The sequence below is a fragment of the Temnothorax americanus genome, unplaced genomic scaffold (assembly GCF_048541705.1).
Source record: "Temnothorax americanus isolate GAGA-0224 unplaced genomic scaffold, ASM4854170v1 Scaffold42, whole genome shotgun sequence".
Lineage (NCBI taxonomy): Eukaryota > Metazoa > Arthropoda > Insecta > Hymenoptera > Formicidae > Temnothorax > Temnothorax americanus.
Genome location: NW_027509570.1, coordinates 451,799 through 472,445, shown reverse-complemented (window position 1 = coordinate 472,445; position 20,647 = coordinate 451,799). Strand labels below are relative to the sequence as shown.

General features: G+C 39.1%; 1 protein-coding gene and 1 long non-coding RNA gene across 4 annotated transcripts in view; both read right to left on the bottom strand.

The window, feature by feature from the left end:
* LOC143902911 (uncharacterized) overlaps nt 1–20,647 on the bottom strand; it is a 229,489-nt gene that overhangs the window by 175,719 nt on the left and 33,123 nt on the right. The gene's annotated exons all lie outside the window — the stretch shown is intronic.
* Nucleotides 16,478–18,068, bottom strand: LOC143902978 (uncharacterized). Of its 3 annotated transcripts, none has more exons than XR_013258554.1 (3): nt 17,385–18,068; nt 17,132–17,294; nt 16,478–17,053 (listed from the first exon to the last, which is right to left on the bottom strand). It is a non-coding gene; the product is annotated as an uncharacterized LOC143902978 (long non-coding RNA). The 3 variants fall into 3 exon arrangements; XR_013258555.1 differs by having other exon boundaries at nt 16,479–17,053; nt 17,481–18,065; XR_013258556.1 differs by having other exon boundaries at nt 16,480–17,053; nt 17,512–18,063.

The window sequence follows — 20,647 nt, the reverse complement described above, 5'->3', positions numbered from 1 at the left end:
TTATATCTATCCTTTCTACACCTATCCTCTATTCTATACATTCTTTGGAAATGTAAAAAATTGTTTCCTTTAATATTAAAGGAAATAATTTTTTACATTTCCTCTTGACGGAAGAGACCACCACCTTCTCGCGGTTTCCGTTGAGCAACAATATGTACGTTATTTATTTACAAGGAAGATATACAATAGGAATATCATATGTTTGCACAAATAATATTTTTCTTCTGTTATTTTACTATATATGTATTTACTATTAGCAAAATACAAATTATACTTTTAAAATAATTCCAAAACAAATAACATCTATTTAATTTATTTTTTGAGAAAAAGGCGTACATATTGGCCAAGAGTGGATTTCTATCATTTATGCTCTTTCTATTTTTTATTTCTGTAATTTATATATTTTATGTATAAAATAAATGGCGATGTAATGTAAAATGCGATGTATATTAAAGACTTATTTAATTAGTAACTTTTTTACATTATAAAATAGAGATTTAGATATATTATCAAGAAATTACACGATATTAGTGTCTCGCGTCTGTGCGGAAAGGGACACGCGAGATAGAATTTATCATATGAGCTATCGGCCGGTAACCAGGAATGCATGGTAACGCGTGGTAACGCGTGGTAACGCGTGGTAACGCGTATGCCTCCAGCTACAGCATGGGAAAGAAAGAGACCGCACATCATATGTCTGCGCTCTTCTACCAGCCCGAAGCTGGCCGAATCGTGGGCGCTATCCCCACCACGCGCCGTGGTAGGGTAGCCGAAACGCAAACCTGGCATCTCTGTATCAGGGGAAAGACGACGATGAGGATCCAGACAGACCAAAGGCAAGAAAAAGACCCCGTCATATGCCTTAACCTACTCAAAAGATAATGAAACAACCAAAAAGAATCACACGACAGGATAACATACTAACTCTCCTCCGTGAAATAAAAGACTTAATAACTGATCTATCCATAAAAGTAACAAGACTAGAAAAAGAACAGGAGCAGGCCAAAACACAAGCTAAACTTTGAGCAGTCAAAGTAACAATTAAAGTTCACCCGCCAACAGGGAACGTGAGGGATTAGACCGTCGTGAAACTGGTTAATTTTACTTGTGAATAATACAAATTTTTAATATCTAAAAGTATTCCGGATTCCGGATATCCTTTGTAACCGTACTTATTGACACCAAAACTAAGACAACCAGAAGGATCACCTTAAGCTCGTTACACTAATGCTCATGTAAGAGCTCAGTCATGTAATAAAACGAGCTATTGGGATGTTAAAGGGACGATGAAAGTGTCTAAGAAAAGAGAGAGCATTTCATTATTCACCAGAATTTTCAGGTAAGATTCATATTCCAATTACATCTTGTAAATACTAATGTAATACCAATAGTAATATTAATTTTATGATGTTATAAACAATTTCAGCTCTCAGTGTTAATGCTTGATGCGTTGTTCAAAACATAGCCAAATTTTATAACATACCGCAGCCTGAGATATATTACGACGAATTGGACATAGAGGAAAGAAATATAGGATTTAACGATATAAGAAATGTAAACGGTAACAAAATACGAGAACGTGTCTTTCAACAGTATTTTAATTAACTCTTAAATCGTATAATGGCTTCAAAGTATTCAAGGCTTCAGCTGTTAGCTGCTTTGCAAGTATGTCAAGAATTCAAGAACAGCCAGCCATGTAAGTTGCATCTGTGCAACACCTCGCGATAATATGGGCAATTGCTTAGGTTGCTCAATCTTCTTTAAGTATTCTAATGTTTTTAAAAAAAAAAATTTTATTTACAGGATGTGGCGGAAAACGGCGTCTTTTTTAAAAAGTATCCAGAACAGGAGACTTATGAAAACTGAAAATAAAAATGATACAAAACACGTAAAAGAAAATAAGACAAATCATCAGGAGGACATCAGCAAATTGAAATACAAAATAAACCCCATTATAAACCAGAAATAGGAAACAGTAAAAAATTAAATTAATATAAAATAAAAATTTAATATATAAAAAATGGTGCAAATTTCTAATTTCTAATTGATAAAGATTATGGACCTAATGCAGAACGGCCAAATATCCAAGATAATATGTACGAACAGCTGAGACGTTATCATTTTGAAATGTTATTAAAGCAACAACATAATCGTGCTATATTGGAATGTGCTACACGAGATCAGCATGCAAACCCGGAGTGGCACAACATACGGCGAAGTCTTCTCACTGCTTCAAACTTTGGAAGCAGAAGAGAAACAACTTCGTGCCAAAATCTTGTAAAAGCAATTATTTATCCTCCTCGATTGACTACTGCGACTGTCGAGTGGGGTAAAGAAAAAGAGATGATGACACGAGAGCAATTGCAGATGGAATTAGAAATAGAAATTTCTAGTTGTGTATATTTATAGATGAAACAATCCCATATCTTGCCGCGACGCCTGACGATACTATCTTTGAGATTAAATATCCTTATGCGGCGCGGCATGTACATCCCATTGATGCAATGCTCAAAAAGATTTCAGATATTCATTGAATATTTGATAAAACCGATGACACTCGAATGAATCAAAGACACGCGTACTATTTCCAAGTACAGGGACAACTCCACATAACGCAAAGAAAGTATTGCATTTTTGCTGTGTAGACACCCCTTGGATTAAAGTATACGATTGTCGAGCGTGATGACAGATTTTGGGAAACAAAAATATCACCACTGCTTAAATGATTCTACGAGGACTGCTTGGTTCCTAAAATAATAGATAGTAGAGCAGCAAAAAAATATGCCTATTCGGGAATCTCAGTATGTCATCAAAGCGCAAGAAGCGGCTAGAAAAAATGACATAAAAGTGGAAAGTGTTATCGGAAGCACTACCACTTTTGCTATTCGAGCAATGGAGCATGACGATTGCATTATAACTGATTATTCAAAACGAGATCTAACTGAGGATGACATAAAAAGACAAAAAAAATGTTAGATGATGTAATAACTTCTCTCCCATTAGTGAAGAATAATATTTTGTCTATAAATAGTAAATTAAATGATGAATCGTTAAATCTATTTTTACGCATTGTAAGAGACTTCTTGCTTTGAAACACAAAGTGTGTTATACTTACAATACCCGCACTTAATTGAAGCTAGTCACAGCAATAAAAGCTTACAAATTATTGGCGGAACTTGCACAGATCATTGACGATGTATTTATTTTGATGGCACCAAACTTCATGTGTACGACAGCCTATCTGGTACTACGTATGATAAATTGGCTGCTAAAGATAGAGAATATATTCGCCTTCGTTATCCCAAGATAACGAAATATGATATAATTTGTGAAAAAGTACAAATAATACAACCGTCATTTATTGAAAATTCTAGAAAGCAAAAAATTATTGCCTTTCCCGAATTAATATTATTTTTGATTATTTAACACATCTTTGTAAGCTTTTATTGCTGCCATTATGCAAAAAAAAACAACGATAAAATAAAATAGTAGAAGTTATCTGCAATCGTCATTGTATAGAACATATATAATATATAACATGAAAATTTCAAGGAAAACCCTATATGTTTGTCTTACATCGTAACGGGAATATACTTGTCACACTTTATGTAGATGACATATTAATAGCTGCAAGGGACGTTAGTTGGGTTAATGAGATTAAAGTTAAACTAACCGATAGTTTTGAAATTAAGTATCTTGGTCTTGCAAAATTCTGTCTAGGTCTTGAAATTCACCAAGAAGCCGAATCCATTGCGGTTAACCAACGTGGATACTCCCTGGACATCTTGAAGCGTTTTGGGATGAAGCAAGTTCTAAGAAAAAGCCGGAGGAAACGACTGTCTCAACTACAGGTAAATGGCCATACCGAGAATTAATGGCACGTCGCATTGTCATTTTCGTCGCCAGAGTTTCGGCTAGATTGTCTAGCATCCGATAACATTTCTTATGCAAGATTTGCAGACTGAATGACTGCATTGTGTTGTGCAAAATTTGCAGACTGAATGACTGCATTGTGTCGTGGTAAGTTCTGTCAACCTTCTGTCATTGTTCTGCTCGCTATCGCTGCTCGCTTGCTCGCCCGATTGTGGATCTATGGTCCAGGACCATCCCTTTCCCTCCTTATCAAAACTTCCGGGTACGCGAAAGAGTGTACGGCACTTATACACAAGCGGTTTTGGATATTACTTTTACAGAACTGTGATTGTTTTGCGGTATAACGATAATTATCGATAAAATATTTATATATCTCCCTTAACTTAAGTTGTCGGTTAGGCGCCGAAGCGATCGCCTTGATGATGCGCCTTTTATAGGTATTCCGGTTCGCGGACACCATAGAGTCGCCGTGTTCTGCCGAGGCGAAATTAATTCGACACCACTTGCGGAATATCGAGAGACGCGAGATGGATTTACATACGCGTTTCCACAGTCTACTTCATCACTACTCATGCACTTTACCGAAATACCGCAGCGTAATGCTCGCGGCTCGCGGTCTTGTACATCACCGATTGAATATATACTCTTATGTATCTATCAGTCGCTACAAGACCGGATATCTCAAACACTGTCTCAAGACTGGCACAATTCACAAATGAGCCCCGAGATCATCATTGGCTAGCTGCCAAGCGAGTTTTAAAATATTTGGCAGGAACATTGGACCTCGGGCTGTACTTTGAGAAGACGGGACGACCAATGTATGGATAGTCAGATGCTGACTTGGCGAACGATATAACTAATCGGAAATCCAACTCCGGATATGTTTTCCTATTCGGTGAGTCTGCCATAGCTTGAAGGTCACGGAAACAACGAACTGTCTCCTCATCTTCCACGGAGGCAGAATATATCAGTCTGAGTAAAGCAGTGAAGGAAGCCATCCATCTTCAGGGTTTGTTCGAGGAGTTGAAAACTGCAGGATCGAGCGGATCCAAAATCTACATCGACAATAGGGGTGCCGAATGTATTGCCAAAAATCCAACATCACATAATAGAGTAAAGCATATAGACGTCCGCCATCATTATATCAGAGAGAAGATTGCAACAGGTAAAGTGCGGATAGAGCATGTTCCGACGAATGATATGTTGGCGGACATCCTTACGAAGGCGCTGGGAAGACCACAACACGAAAAGTTCGTGCAAGGAATGGGAATGAGGACGATCCAGGAGAAGAACAAATATGGGCATGCCAATTAAGGGGGCGTGTTATATATTCCAATATCGCGCTAATTGTCAAGCCATATTTTGATTAGCGTAGTCACTAGCCTCGCACCCTGTAGCTTATTTCCGTCTTCTTCTATCAGAACCCCCCCCCTTCCTTCTTCTTGTCTGCCACGTCCTTACCGTTTAGACGTACCGAATGTATCTCTCAGTAAGTTCTGTCTATATATAATAAACATTCTATTCTTTTGAGGCTTAATCAAGGTCTATTGCTTTCTATCGCATCCTCGGATAATCCAACATAATACAAGTTTTTTTTGCAATCAACCTGTGGTTAAATACTAAATGTTTTCATATAAAGAATAAAATAGACAGACTGCTGCGTCATGGTTCTCTGCAACAGTGCAAATGAAAAAAATTGCATAGCTATTTGGCAAATTTTTTTTTAATGCAGAGTACTTAAAAGTATATACAAAAAACGTGAAGAATATGTTGTTGTTCTGCACAATTGTTTTCTAGGTCAAAATAAAAAAAGGAAAACTTGCTAATTTTTACATTATTTTTATCTATTTGTATCATGTCTACACATTATTTTAAAAAAATTAGCAATTATACCATTCGATAGAGTAAAGTTTCAGCTTTAAGAATGTTTTTTGAATTGCGGTACAATGATTTTTAACGAAGTTATGAGCAATCAAAATCAAAATGCGGGATCCACTCGAAAAAAAGGAAAGCTGGACCGGTGTACGCAGAACCTCAAACATTTCACTATAGATGTAAGTATACTGTTGCGCCCGTGCCGAGACACCCGTTGCGCGCTGAACTTCGTCCACGTGAACTTCGCTCGAATAGCTTCAAGTCGAAGCGCGGTCCTTAACGACGGAATGATTGATTTATTGATTACACATTGACTGAGAGATTTCGCTCTGGGTTTCCGATTCGTTCGGACGTGTCCACCCGAGCTCTTTGTTAAACGAGTTCCTATTAAACGAGTTCCTATTAAACGAGTTTCTTTCTAACATAAAGAGAGTCTTTATTCCTGGAAACGGGATTACGCGCCGCGTTCGCGAGTGAGTGTGTGAGTGAGCAGCGGACGCACGGATAAGCGTAACATTTTGGGGGCTCGTCCGGGATCGGACGAGCGAAGACGAACGAGCGAATAAGGAACTCTAGACGAGCGCAGTATTCCGACCAGGATGGCGACCATGCACTCCCCGCCGAGGACCCGTTCGCAGGCCGCGGCGTCGGCAGGAGCGGAGACGGGTGCCTCGTCCCATTCGCAGGATGCGGGGGCGACGGAGGCGGGGACGGGCGCTTTTGAAGCCGTCCACTTAGAGTTGCAAAATCTGCGCGAGGAGCGGCGGCTGGAGCAGCAAGAGCAACAGCTTTTCCGCAGTGAGATGGAGGCTCGCTTGAAGGAGCGCGATGCTGCAATGGCACGTCTCCAGGAGCAACTCGCCGTTTACCAGCTAAGTCCCTCCAATAATGTTTCTCGCGGCGTAATGTTGAGTGAGGCGTCGTGTGAGATAGGCGCGGGTGAGGGCGCGTGTGCGGGGCGCGCCGCGTGCGGAAATTCGGTCGCGCCGCTGCGGGCGATGGGCGCGAGCGTGGGCTCGTGTGCGGGGCGCATCGCGTGTGAAGGTTCGAGTGAAGCGCCGCGCGGTTTGAAGTTGAAGCCGGATACGTTTGATGGGACGGCGCCGCTTCGCGAATTCTTAGCGCAATTTCTTTTAATCGCGCGCGCGAATTTGTGGACCGAGGCGGAAAAGGCGGTCGTGTTGGCTTCGTGTCTGCGCGGGAAGGCGCGGTCACTTCTCGAATCGTGCGCCGATGGAATCGAATCTCTCACTTACGCGGAGCTCACTGAAAAGCTCGAGCTGCGTTTCGGAGAGGGGCACCTCTCGCAAAATTATTACTCCCTTTTTACGAATAGAAAACAAAGATTCGGGGAGGAATACGCAGCGCTGGGCTCTGATCTTGAAAGGCTCTCGCGCCTGGCCTATCCCGAATGCACTTATGCCGTGCGAGATAAGATTGCTTGTTCACAGTTCGTTTCTGCTTTGTTTGATGGATTTGTCAAAAGAACTTTACAATTGGAAGGGATCACTTCATTAAAGATCGCGGTGGAAAGGGCAAAGGCGGTTAAGGCTATTCAGGGCGAAAGCTTTGGGGAAAGAAATAGAGGGGGAAAGTTTTTCAATAAAAATGGGGGGACTAGTGAAACAGCGAATCCTACTTTAGGTGAACAGAAAGAGAAAGAGAACGTGAAAGAAGGAGAAAAGAGAAAATTTGTTAAGAGTAAGCCGAAGGAATGTTGGCTTTGCGGGAGGCAAGGGCATTTCCGTAACGAGTGTCCGGAAAAAAAGGAAAACGTGGTTTAGTTGATCTCGGCGGGGAGAGATCAGCTTGCATGGATAAATCCCCCCGGGGGGGGGTTTTTTTTGGGTTAATAAAAAAAAAAAAAAAAAAAAAAAAAAAAAAAACAATTCAACAAAACAACAAAAAAAAAGAAAAAAAAAAAAAAAAAAAAAAAAAAAAAAAAAAAAAAAAAAAAAAGAAAAAAAAAAAAAAAAAAAAAAAAAAAAAAAAAAAAAAAAAAAAAAAAAAAAAAAAAAAAAAAAAAAAAAAAAAAGGGGGGGGGGGGGGGGGGGGGGGGAGGGGGGGGGGGGGGGGGGGGGGGGGGGGGGGGGGGGGGGGGGGGGGGGGGGGGGGGGGGGGGGGGGGGGGGGGGGGAGGGGGGAGGGGGGGGGGGGGGGGGGGGGGGGGGGGGGGGGGGGGGGGTGCATGGTAAGATAAGAACGGTTTTTTAAAGGGAACGAAAAAGGGGGTAGGTAGGGCGACAATAATAGGAATGCGTGAAAAAGACGGTATTTATCGGATAAATGGGGGGGCGTTAGGTGAGAAAATTTAGGTTTAACCGGTAAAAACCCGCGACTTCGAAGTTTAGGACATTCGGAAAGATTTCTTCAGTTTTGGGAGATTTTTCGGAAAGAAATTTGTACGAAGGGGATTGGGAAACAAAGTTATTTCCGTTTTGGATCCAAAAAATCTAAGTTCCGATAAAAAAGTTTTTGAAATGAAATGAAATTTGGGAAATTAAAAATTCCGGGGAAAAAGGGGAAGTTGAATTAGAGTCATGTAATAAGGTTTCTTCCAATAAATCTCCCTCCCTTTTAACAGGAAAGGGTTTGTTTTTGAAATGAAGGAACAGGATGACAAAGCGTCCAAAGCCCCCTGGATTTTTCCTGCAGTATTAGTAAAAAAGAAGGTGGATCGAAAATTGTTCTGCGTGGATTTTAGAAAATTGAATGAACTGGTTTTTTACCAGATGACCTCCTTCACCTTTAGCAGGGAAAATTGGTTTCTACACTCGATCTTAAAGGGAATTTTGGAGGTGGTATACATCGAGAGGGAAAAGACGCTTTTTCGTAAGGTACTTTCATAACGGATAGGATTAGTAACGCCCCCCGACTTTTAACAACGTCTTTGGAAAAAAATTTCTGTTATATTTAGATTTGTAGTTTTTGGGGAGTGTATGCATTAATATTTTCGGGAAGAATTTTAACGAAATGGTTGAGAATCTGAAAAGGTTTTTCTTCGTTTACGTAATGCTAATTTAAAAATCAATCCAAAAAAATGTGTCCTTTTTGAAAGAAATGTAAAATATTTAGGTCATGTAATTTCTTCCGAGGGCGTTGCAACAGATCCTGAAAAGATCTCTGCAGTGAGAGACTGGCCTGTCCCTCACACTAAGAAGCAATTGAGGAGTTTTCTCGGGTTCTGCTCCTATTATAGAAGATTTATTAGAGGATTTTCTTCAATAGCCAAGCCTTTATTTATTCTTACGGAAAATAAAGTTAAATTTGTTTGGGAAGAAAATTGTCAAAAGGCTTATAAAGAATTAAAACTTGCATTATCATCTTCCCCAATTCTATCTTTTCCTGATGGGGAAGGAGAATTTATTGTCGACACTGATGCTTCTGGTGTTGGGATTGGCGCGGTCCTTTCTCAGGAACAGGAGGGAAAAGAAAGAGTAATCGCTTATTACAGTCGTATTTTAAATAAGGCGGAAAGAAATTATTGTGTGACTCGCCGCGAACTTTTGGCGATTGTCGACTCTCTTAAATCTTTTCGCCATTACCTTTTGGGGCAAAAATTTTTAATTCGCACGGATCATGTCTCTTTGAAGTGGTTAATGTCCTTCAAAGATTTGGAAGGACAATTGGCTCGTTGGTTGGAGAGGCTCCAACAATTTGAATTTTCTGTGGTTCATCGTAAAGGCTTTTCTCACAAGAATGCCGATGGTTTATCAAGGCGACTGTGTGAGATGGAAGATTGTCAGTATTGTGCAAGGGTGGAAAAGAAATCTTCTCAGGGACAAGAAGAGACTGTTGCTCGAATCTCCTTAGACACTGAAAGTCTGGAACTCTGGCGAAAGGAGCAGAGATTGGATCCGGACATTTCTTTAATTTTACAGGCGAAGAAGGTAGGTGTTCGTCCTCTTCGTTCTGAAGTAGTATCAGGAGATATTTCTTCTCAGATTTATTGGGCATATTGGGATGCTCTTGTTGTTAAAGATAATATTCTTTATAAGAAGTGGGAAGCCCCTAATCTAAATTCTGTCTTCTTTCAGCTGGTAGTTCCCCGAAGTCAGGTTGCCAGGATCTTAGAGGAAGCTCACGATTCTTCTTCGGGAGGGCATTTTGGAATAAATAAGACCCTAAGTAAAATCCGTCGACGTTTTTATTGGGCTACCTGTAAGCGCGATGTAGAAGACTGGTGCAGATCTTGTCGTGTCTGTGTAGCCAGGAGGGGTCCCTCAGGCAAAGGGAGATCTCTTCAAATTTATAATGTGGGCATCCCTTTTCAGAGGGTACAGATGGATATACTTGGTCCCCTCCCGAGAACTTCCACCGGAAACAAATATTTACTTGTGATCGTTGATTGTTTCACTAAATGGGTAGAAGCATTTCCGATCAGGAATATTAGGACAAGGACTATCGCCGAGGTCTTCGTTAACGAGGTTATTTCCAGACACGGAGTTCCCTCAGAAATCCACACTGACCAAGGACGAAATTTTGAGTCTAAGTTATTTCGGGAATTAATGAACCTTCTGGGAATTAAAAAGACAAGGACTACTCCTTTACATCCCCAGTCGGATGGCCAAGTCGAACGTCAACATCAGACGATAACAAATTTCTTGGCAAAATTTGTCTCTGAAAATCAGAAAGATTGGGATAGATGGATTCCCATGTTCCTACTGGCATATAGATCATCTAAGCATGAGGCCACGGGTTTCACTCCAGCAGAATTATATTTCGCTAGAGACTTAAAACTTCCTCTAGATTTATTACGAGGTAATTCTCCAGATGTTCAGGAGCAGGAATCTTCCGGGTATTACGTCCAAGACTTGAGGAGAAGGTTAGGAAAAATTCATTTTGAGGCAAGAGAGAGAATGTCGTTGAGATCTTCGAAGATTAAAACCTGGTATGACGGGAGAGCAAGATCATTTCTTTTCCAAGAGGGGCAGAAAGTTTGGCTGTTTAATCCTCAAAGGAGAAGAGGGAGGGCTCCTAAGTTGCAGAACAATTGGGAGGGCCCGTATTCTATAGTTAAGAAATTAAGTGACGTAGTATTCTGTATTCACAGGTCTCCTCGGAATAGGAAGAAAATTGTGCATGCCGATAGGTTAGCTCCTTTTGTAGAGAGACATTTGGGTTAGGTTGTGGTGCGAGAAGTCTAGCGGAGCCCGAGGGTAGTGGGAACTCTTTTATTTATGTTTACAATGTTTACGTGTTTTAATAACTTTTTTTTTTATGCTTTTGTGTATTTTGTGAAAGTTGCTGCGTTTAATGTTTGCTTTCGCAGAAAGAGAGGAAGAGCGAAGAAACTTTCGACCCGAAAGAAGGCAACGTGATCGCCTGAAGTCTTCTAAAGAAGTCTGCCTCGCCCACGGTTTTCGATCCGTGGTTTTCCGTGGAACTTAGGGCAAATGCCGAAGTGGGGAATGGGTGAGTCTTGCGAGACGTAGGGTCCACGGAGAGTTATTAACCCTAACAGTCCGAAGAAGTTCAAGAGGAACGGATAAGCGTTGGAAACAAGGGATCCACACCGAGCCGGAATGTAGTGGAGTCCTGCGGAGTCAAAGAGGAAGTGGTCAAAGGAGACGTAGTCTGGTTACCCGTAGCAGCAGCTCGGGGTAGGACAAGAATCCGTCTCGGGGAAGACCTGGACTTCCTGAGGAAAAGGACCCGGTGGGGAACCGTCCGCTTCAGCTGCCCTTCCGGATTGTCGGGACGACAATCTGGAAGAGGGAGGGCAGTGTTGCGCCCGTGCCGAGACACCCGTTGCGCGCTGAACTTCGTCCACGTGAACTTCGCTCGAATAGCTTCAAGTCGAAGCGCGGTCCTTAACGACGGGATTATTGATTTATTGATTACACATTGACTGTCAGATTTCGCTCTGGGTTTCCGATTCGTTCGGACGTGTCCACCCGAGCTCTTTGTTAAACGAGTTCCTATTAAACGAGTTCCTATTAAACGAGTTTCTTTCTAACATAAAGAGAGTCTTTATTCCTGGAAACGGGATTACGCGCCGCGTTCGCGAGTGAGTGTGTGAGTGAGCAGCGGACGCACGGATAAGCGTAACAATACATTAATCTCGAGTACTCGCAACTCGTTGCGTCGCGTAAAAATATTGGAACGCATTCATTTTATAGGGAGATAAAAAACTATCCAAAAAAGATGTTAAAATAACGGATAGAGATTTTGAAATAACGCAACTGAAGGCGGAAAACACGGAATTACGACGGAAACTCGCCGTAATTCAACCACCGCCACTATCACCATCTCTATCATTGTCCGTGGTGTTCGCACAACCGGCACCAGCACCACCAGCAACGCCAGCAACAACAACTCCGCAACAGATAAAACGTAAGTACAATTAATCTTTTAAAATACAATTAACTTTCGAATAACATCGTATTCAATCTTTTAGCGTTTTTTACTAAACCGGGTTTGGTCGCTCCGAGAGCGATTATTGACGTCACTTCGGCAAGTCGACCAATATATTGCTCGATTTGCCGATGTGACGTCAATAATCGCTCTCGGAGCGAACAAATCCGGCCTAGTTAAAAACGCTATTTTTCTAAAATAAATTTCTGTTCGTTTCAGCAAAAAAATGGTAGAGAGCCGGGTGAAATCAAGGAAGAGGTCGAGAATTTCGCGGGGAAAAAGAAGGGAACAAAAGAGGAATATTGGATAATAAAATATAGTACTCCGACATAATACTCCGAGCTTTTGAAACGTTCATTAGGTCGAAAACTTATCCCCCAATAGCCATGATAAAAGAAGTAAAAAAACGCTAATCTAGCAGTTTTGAATAAAAGGACTGAAGAAGCAATTAATGCATGGCTCTGGCGTAAAATTCAAAAAAACGAATAGGAATAGAGAAAATATGACAAAAACCAAATTACTGTGATTATGAACAAAAGTAATTATATTAACCAAATAACTTCTCTCCTTGATGATGAATCCACATATAAACATTACACAAAGATCCAAACAAAAAAGTTAATGTTGAAACTCAACCAATTAGTTAAGACTTGGCACGAGAGTAAGATCATTATTGATGATCCCACTTTCCACCGCTTAAAGTGCACTAATGGCAATCTCCCACATTGTTATGGATTGCCAAAAGTTCACAAAAATGGTTTCCCTTTACGCATTATCGTGTCGACACTGAGCAGCCCATTGTATAACGTACCAAGCTTTTTACATGAAGTCCTGTATGAGTCAGGTTGTAGGCCTAAATTCTTTATAAAAGATAGTTGGTCCTTCGCACAGATTATTAAGAACGAAGCAATCAATGCTGACCAAATCCTTGTTTCGCTTGACGTTACAGCACTTTTTACTATAATATTCCGAAAAAATTAATATTGAAAAAAATCGAAAAAAGATGACATAATTTCCTTAAAGACTAAATTTACGTTACCACAGTTTTTGTATGCCATTGATCTGATTTTAAGCTCTATATGTTTTTGTTTTAACGGCCAAGTATTATGAACAACTTTTTGGCAGCCCTATAAGTTCTCCACTCTCTTCAATTTTAGCCGACATTGTGATGGAGACGATATGGAGACCTATTGTCTAGACGCGCTTGATTTCATAATACCATTTTTTCAAAGATATGTAGACGATATCTTCGCTATAGTACCCGCCACGAAATTAAATGATGTATTCCAAGTATTTAATAACTACCATCCACGACTTAAGTTTACACATGAAATAGAACGCAATAACTCGCTCCCCTTTTTGGACACCGTGGTGATTAGAAATGGAAGTAGTTTGATTACGGATTGGTATCGAAAATCCGCGTTTTCCGGCCGATACATTAATTATTTTTCCAGTCATCCTCTAAAATATAAAATAAACACGATAACAAGTTTAATTGACAGAGCCATCCTACTTGCGGATAAACGCTTCCATCGTTCAAATATCAACACAGTTAAATAGATTTTGTTTGAATAACTCCTTTTCCATGGACGTTGAGATTGAGGCAACTACGGTACATACAAGAGAATGAACATACCAACAATTTTGAAAAAAGTGCAACACAGCTTGTTACAGAAGTAAACGTTACTCAAAAATTTTTTAACCAATAACATTCATGATAACATATGGTTGATGTCACGCAATTTTATCTATTTGTTTATAGAGCGAGGCACAAATTCTTCACGTGAAGTGAAAAAGAAGAATAAATGAGAAATGGCCAGTTGGGTCGAGTAATTTTTAAATCGTGATTTTTATATGTACTGGCGAACCTAAAAAGAACTTTTTGTTTAAAAAGTTCTCTACAATAGTTTATTTTATTTCTAAGTGTTTTAAATTTTACACAATTTTCTTCTTATTTGTGCGTAAGATTTATAAGGATTCCAGCAGAATTCTCTCTAGAAGAATTTTGAATAAGGTATTTTTTTTTTTCATTACTTATATAAAACTGCTGTGCACTGATATAAGAGTGTTGTTTGCACATAATTACTTATACTAAATTATTGTGTGCAATATTAAACTGTTGTGTGGTGACACAAAGGTACTGTGCACCTGCATAGAACAAGTGCTGTGCGTCTACAAGAAACGGGTACTTGTGCGTCTACGAGAAACGGGTGCTGTGCGCCTGCAAGGAACGAGTGCTGTGCCCCTGCAAAAAACGGCTGCTGTGCGCTTGCAAGGAACAGGTGCTGTGGGCCTGCAAGGAACGGGTGCTGTACGCCTGCAAGAAACGGGTGCTGTGCGCCTGCAAGGAACGAGTGCTGTGCCCCTGCAAGAAACGGCTGCTGTGCGCTTGCAAGGAACAGGTGCTGTGGGCCTACAAGAAACGGGTGCTGTGCGCTTGCGAAAAAAGCTGTTAGACATTTTTCACGCCGCTCATTTTTAATAAAATGTCGGTGAAAAAGAATATTACTTTAAAGCCTGTTAAAAGAGATATAATTAGAAGAGGCGAATGGCTTACGGATGCTCATATGGATCATTTCCAACAACTTTTAATTAATTGTTCGAACTATAGACCTGTCGGAACATGGCGAATACAATTGCCTGATACGATTCAACCTGTCTATCACAAGATAAAAAACACATTCAAATAATGTATAGTTCGTCACATTGGGTGTGTAGTTATTATGATACAAAAAATATATTTATATATGATTCTTTAAATATAATAAAACATTACATAAAGATCATAAGCGATTCTTGGAAAGACTATTTCCAACATATGACTTTAAAAAATATCCCGTCAAATTTCCTACTGTGCAACGTCAACTGAACAGTATCGATTGTGGTATTTTTGCTATAGCTTTTACTACTCCATTGTTATTCATTCAATATTAAACCTGACAAAGTAAAGTATAAACATAAGTTTATGCGTTCACATTTGATACAAATTTTTGAAAATGTTATTGAACATTTTCCTCAGGATTTGCAATGTGCTAATCCTCAAAAAGTACTTCCATTAGCAGATAAGAGATACGAGAGGCTAAAGCGACTGCTCAACGTATGAGAAGACATTTTGAAAGTAATTACGCTAAAGAATGTCATGCAGAAAAACAGGATTTAGAAAATTGCGCTACAAAGCAGCAACGATGCAGACAGAATTTACCAAATAATCGTGCTCAAGATTCACAATGTGCTATTTCTCACAGAGTATTTCGATTAGCGATAATAAAAGCGACATAAACTGAAGCGATTGCTAAAAGTGCAAAAACACATTTTCAAAGTAATTATGCTACAAAATCTCGTGCAGAACAACAAGATTTAAACAATCGCGCTATTATAAAGCGACAACGATCCAAACAAAATTTAGAAAAAAAAAGTAATTTTAAAGCCTAAAGAAAAAAATATAATTATTCGAGGCCAATGGATTACGGACGATCATATAGAATTTTTCCATACACTTTTGCGAAGTTGTTCAAATTATGAACCTGTTGAAACATGGCGAATCCAATTGCCTCAATCTATTCAACGTATACCAGAAGATAGAAAACATATACATATATTGATCTCGCAGTCATTTCTGATAAAAATAAATTTCTTCGTCTAATAATAGGTTTTTTAAAGGGATTAAAAAAAGAGACATTTAAATTCAAATTCTGTCTCCATCCAAATAGAGTTTTGTCAACTCATATACATTATTTTAACAACATATGACAATGCCAACCAGAATATTAAATGATCTGTGTGTCACAAATGACCAGTGGCGTAATAATGACTCTCAGTCGTCAATTTGGATTCGAGCAATGCTCAAATTCTTAACCCTTTGAACCAACGGCTTAACGTCTCTTTCTGAAAGACGGAGCCCAGTTTGCTCCGCACAAGGGCCCTAATCTTGCACGGAGGGCGCAGCCTAGCTATCGGAAAAAACTTCCATGGCTCTAGTAGACTCAAACCTGGTTCCTCAGATTACGAGTCTGGCGCTCTACCACTAGACCACACTGCCGCCACACTTCGTCAGCTCCATTAAATTGTACAGATCCAAAATTTAAAAATATAGATGGACATTGGGTATGTAGTTATTACGATACAACAAAAATATATATCTATGATTCACTAAATAAAAAAGAATTGCACGAACATCACGAGGTATTCTTGAGAAAATTATTTCCAACATACGACTTTGAGAAACATCCTGTCAAATTTCCTACTGTGCAATATCAACCAAACTATAATAATTGCGGAGTTTTTGCTATAGCTTTTGCGATTTCATATAAATGTATATATAATTTACGACTCATGACAGTATTGATATTATTATAATTCGTAGGTTTAAGTAAATCGCCTGTTAATAATAGTGTTAAGTATTATTAGTATTGTTCTTAAAATTTATTACAGATTATTTAAAGCAACAGTGTAAAATATAACCGCAACAATATAAAGGAACGTGGAAATAATATTCGCATAATTAGATAAATTCGTCATCGATCAATCGATTCGTAGTCTGGACCGACGCGCGACGCTCTCGATCAATAACACGGTGTACAGAGAGTTTCACGTGATAAATTCACGTACTCGCGTGATTACAATATTCCCTTTTCCCCGGACGCCACCGACCGGGTAGTATAAATACGGGCCCAACGAGACGGGCCAGGCAGATTCCCTCAGATTCCCTCAGATTCTCTCAGTTTCATTTTCGATTTCGAGAGCATCGCGAGTCGAAAAGGGACTTAGTCGCGAGAGCGTTGTCGTCCGAAAGGACTTAGCCGCGAGAGCGTTGTCGTCCGAAGGGACTTAGCCGCGAGAGCATTGTCGTCCGAAGGGACTTAGCCGCGAGAGCCTTGCGAGCTCGAGGGACATAGCCGCGAGAGTGTACAGATCGTGGTGCCTTCTCACGCGTCGTGCTGCCGGATACTCTGTAATAACGAAATGCCATCAGCATTAATAAATACTCATTCTACCAGACATAAAGATTTATCCTTCTTTTATCTTACACTGATTTCTACCGGATACCCGTTGATGCGCGCCTCCCTCAGGGCGTTCTCAACCGATCCTTCCGTCAATGCGCGCCTCTCTCAGGGCGTTCGTGACAGCTCCTTAAACGGATGCGCGCCTCTCTCAGGGCGTTCTCTAAATTTCTCTGTTCCTTCTTTGTTCCTATAACATATATTAATCTAAATCAGCGAAAATATATATATATATATTAATTACGACTGCCTGCACGTTACCGTAAGGGTCCTTACACACCCGCGTACTCGCAAGAACACACGCACACACACACGCTTGCATGCGATTGATGGAGGAAGGAAGTTGAACCAGTCACTATATACTTATATAACGTACTCGGAGGTCAGCAAGTTACCAAGGTAGGTACATTTTTTCATCAATGGTGCGATCCAGACGATCGGGACGTGCTCATCAACTGAAAAGGCTACAACGAGCCTATTATTCCGGCGGCGATTTCGATCCGCGCGTGCTAAACACCGTTCCGCCACCGACAGTAAAAACTGATCCTCGCGTAGAATCACCGGTCGTTGCAAATCGGGAGCAATCGAGTGGCATGGTCCAAGACCCACAGTTACCTAAGATAACGAAAATCGAGACGTTAACGCAAAAAAATCCGCCTGATACTTAGAGAAGTCAGTACCAACCCAGTCAAAAATTAAAGAAGAAATATATATATATAGTAGACTTACCGTCTCTCCTCGTTCATGTGAGGCACTCACACAATATCGCGAAGGTTTCAATTCACTCTTCCTCACTGATTAACCCACCCCGACGTCCGAACGATCGTCCGGACGTAACATACTGCTCTACGTATAAATAAACATTTATCTCAAAAAGATTTCTGTGAAAACATTAGTAATACTGGAAATAATTGCGCTAAGAAACGTTGTCGAGAAGAACAAGACTCGTCAGAAAATGATTGTGCTCAAAAACGGCGTCGATGTCAGAATTCAGAAGACAATCGTGCTAAAAGATGACGTCAGTATAAAAACAACTTTTAGCAAATAATCGCCTTAATAAGCAAAAATATTATATTATACGTTCTCAGTAAGAACGAGATAGACAAAGAAAATATTCTAATCGTAAATGGCTTTATAATAAACGACATTATAAGTAAAAGATAGTAAAAAATGATTGTGTTAAAAGACGTCGTCAGTATAAAGACAACTTACAAAAGTATCGTCTTAATAGGCGAAAACATTATCTTACACATTCTCAGCAAGAACGAGATAGACAAAGAAAATATTCTGATCGTAAATGGTTTTATAATAAACAATATTATGAATATTACGCGGTTTTTGAAAATGCATAGCTAAATCACTTGAGAAGGACCGAAAATGCGGTTGAAACGTTGTGAATTTTGAATATATTTATTATTTGGCCAGTCGGGTCGAACAAACACGACTTTTTGTTTTGTATTTATTTACTGGCGAAGGAAGCTTCTTATTTTATTATGAAAGAGTTCTAAGTCTATACTTGCAAACAAAAATCGCGATATTGCCAAAAATATTACTAAAAAATATGCAAAGTTTTAGTCACGAAATTATATAATAAAATTTTATCCTGTAGCAAAATTGAAGATATTGAAAAAAAACTTAATGTTAAAAATCATATTAAAAAACGATTAGAAGGCAAAAGAATCGCACGTTGGTGTATGCATATTCGAGACAGTTTTGTCTGCAATATCTATAAAATATTAGCTTCACTTAAAAAGAAATTAGAAGTTTGACTCTTGCCAAAGAATGCTCTACAATTGACGATAAAATACGTGCATTATGTGGCATATCGCGACATACAACTTCGTCTAAAAATTATTTTATCGACACATATTGTAAAATTACTTCATCACAACCTTTGATATGAACGTAAAAGGTCAAACTATGAATGCTTTACCTTTGCAGAAGACACAAGCAAAAAGTCATGGGTATGTAATATACCTTGTGTAAAATTGATCCGTCTTTAATCGATCGTTATGGGAAATTCCTTCAAACAATAAGTACATAAGTACATAAGTACATGTACTTTAAACAAAATGCCACAATTGTTACAAAAGATTCATACATGTACAATAAAATATTCGAATAAAAAAGATCATACACGTGCTTGTTACACTGATACAACTCTTTGCAAAGCGACGTTTCTTTGTGTTCAAATATTATCACCTCATTTTCCAAAGATGAGAAATATTAAACGTTTAATTTATCAAATGACAAGTTTCTATCGGAAAATGTTAAATCTGGAGAAGACTTTAACTTCCGCTTATTTAGACATATTAAATAAAATTATAACTTTGGAACAAAAAAAAAGCAAATATGTACAAACATCAGCAGAGTTGTACTATTTTGAGTGATAACGATATCATTTCTCGCCATAGCAACGTATTTAAGGCTTTTAACAAACGCTGCATGGAACCTCGATATGTTTGTGCATCATGTGAGACTTTGTTATAAGAAAAGTGTCTCTGAAAGTAATAAGCTTATATAAAACGCAATTAGATATTCCAATTTGGAGAGATTTAATAGCGCATTTAAAAAAACATAACATTACCCCACAATACATATGTCATTATTGTGCAGAAAAATTCCGTAACGGATTAATGCCTGCGTATTGCGTTTTAAATAATCGATTTGTACATCATACACCCAAAAAAATATCATCTCTTAACACGTTTAAAAAAATTTTTATACAAAGAGCTAAAGCTTTTCAAACTGTTGTTAAAATGGGAACTGTTATTAACAAAAAACTGCCTCATAGAAATATAGTACAAAAAGTAAAAGGTAAAACGTTTAATTTACCATTAGTTTTACAAAAGACATGGAACAAATTATGTTCCGATACTGATCTAATTAATAAAAATCGTGAAATGTACTTCGTACGTATTAACGGTGTTCCGACAAAATCCAAAATTGTTTGGAAGAAATACGTTGATCGTAAAAAGGTACACAAGGCTTTAACATGGCTCAAACGTAACAATCCTCTTTACAATAATATAACACTCTCAGAAACAATCAGAAACTCAATAATATAAAATTAAGGCTTAATAAATTATCTTTCTAATGTAATTGATAGAAATATGTAAAATGGCATGAAAAAACTCGAGCTTTAAAAAAGGCAATAAGAGCCAAACGAGTCGTCAATAATATAACACTCTCAGAAACTCACGATGGATTATGTTTAGAAAAACTGGATAATAATGAATTTGAAGCACAAGAGACAGAAAATGATAGTGAATCTGTTTCGGATAACGAACAAGAATTCCCTCTTAATTCTTCCATACCTAGCACATCAAATAGATTAATAAATTTGAATGATAACAGATTTGACAATTTAATTATTTTAAATGTGTAACGATGCGCCCCAAAACGCATCATTCCCGGCGAGCATCAGCCGGATGCCGCCCGGCCGAACACCCGCCGGGCGAGACAAGGCACGATGTGCCCTTTTTTAAACTAGTCATCTCGTGTATCAGTCCGCAAACGGACTTAGCGCGGCAACCGACTCGG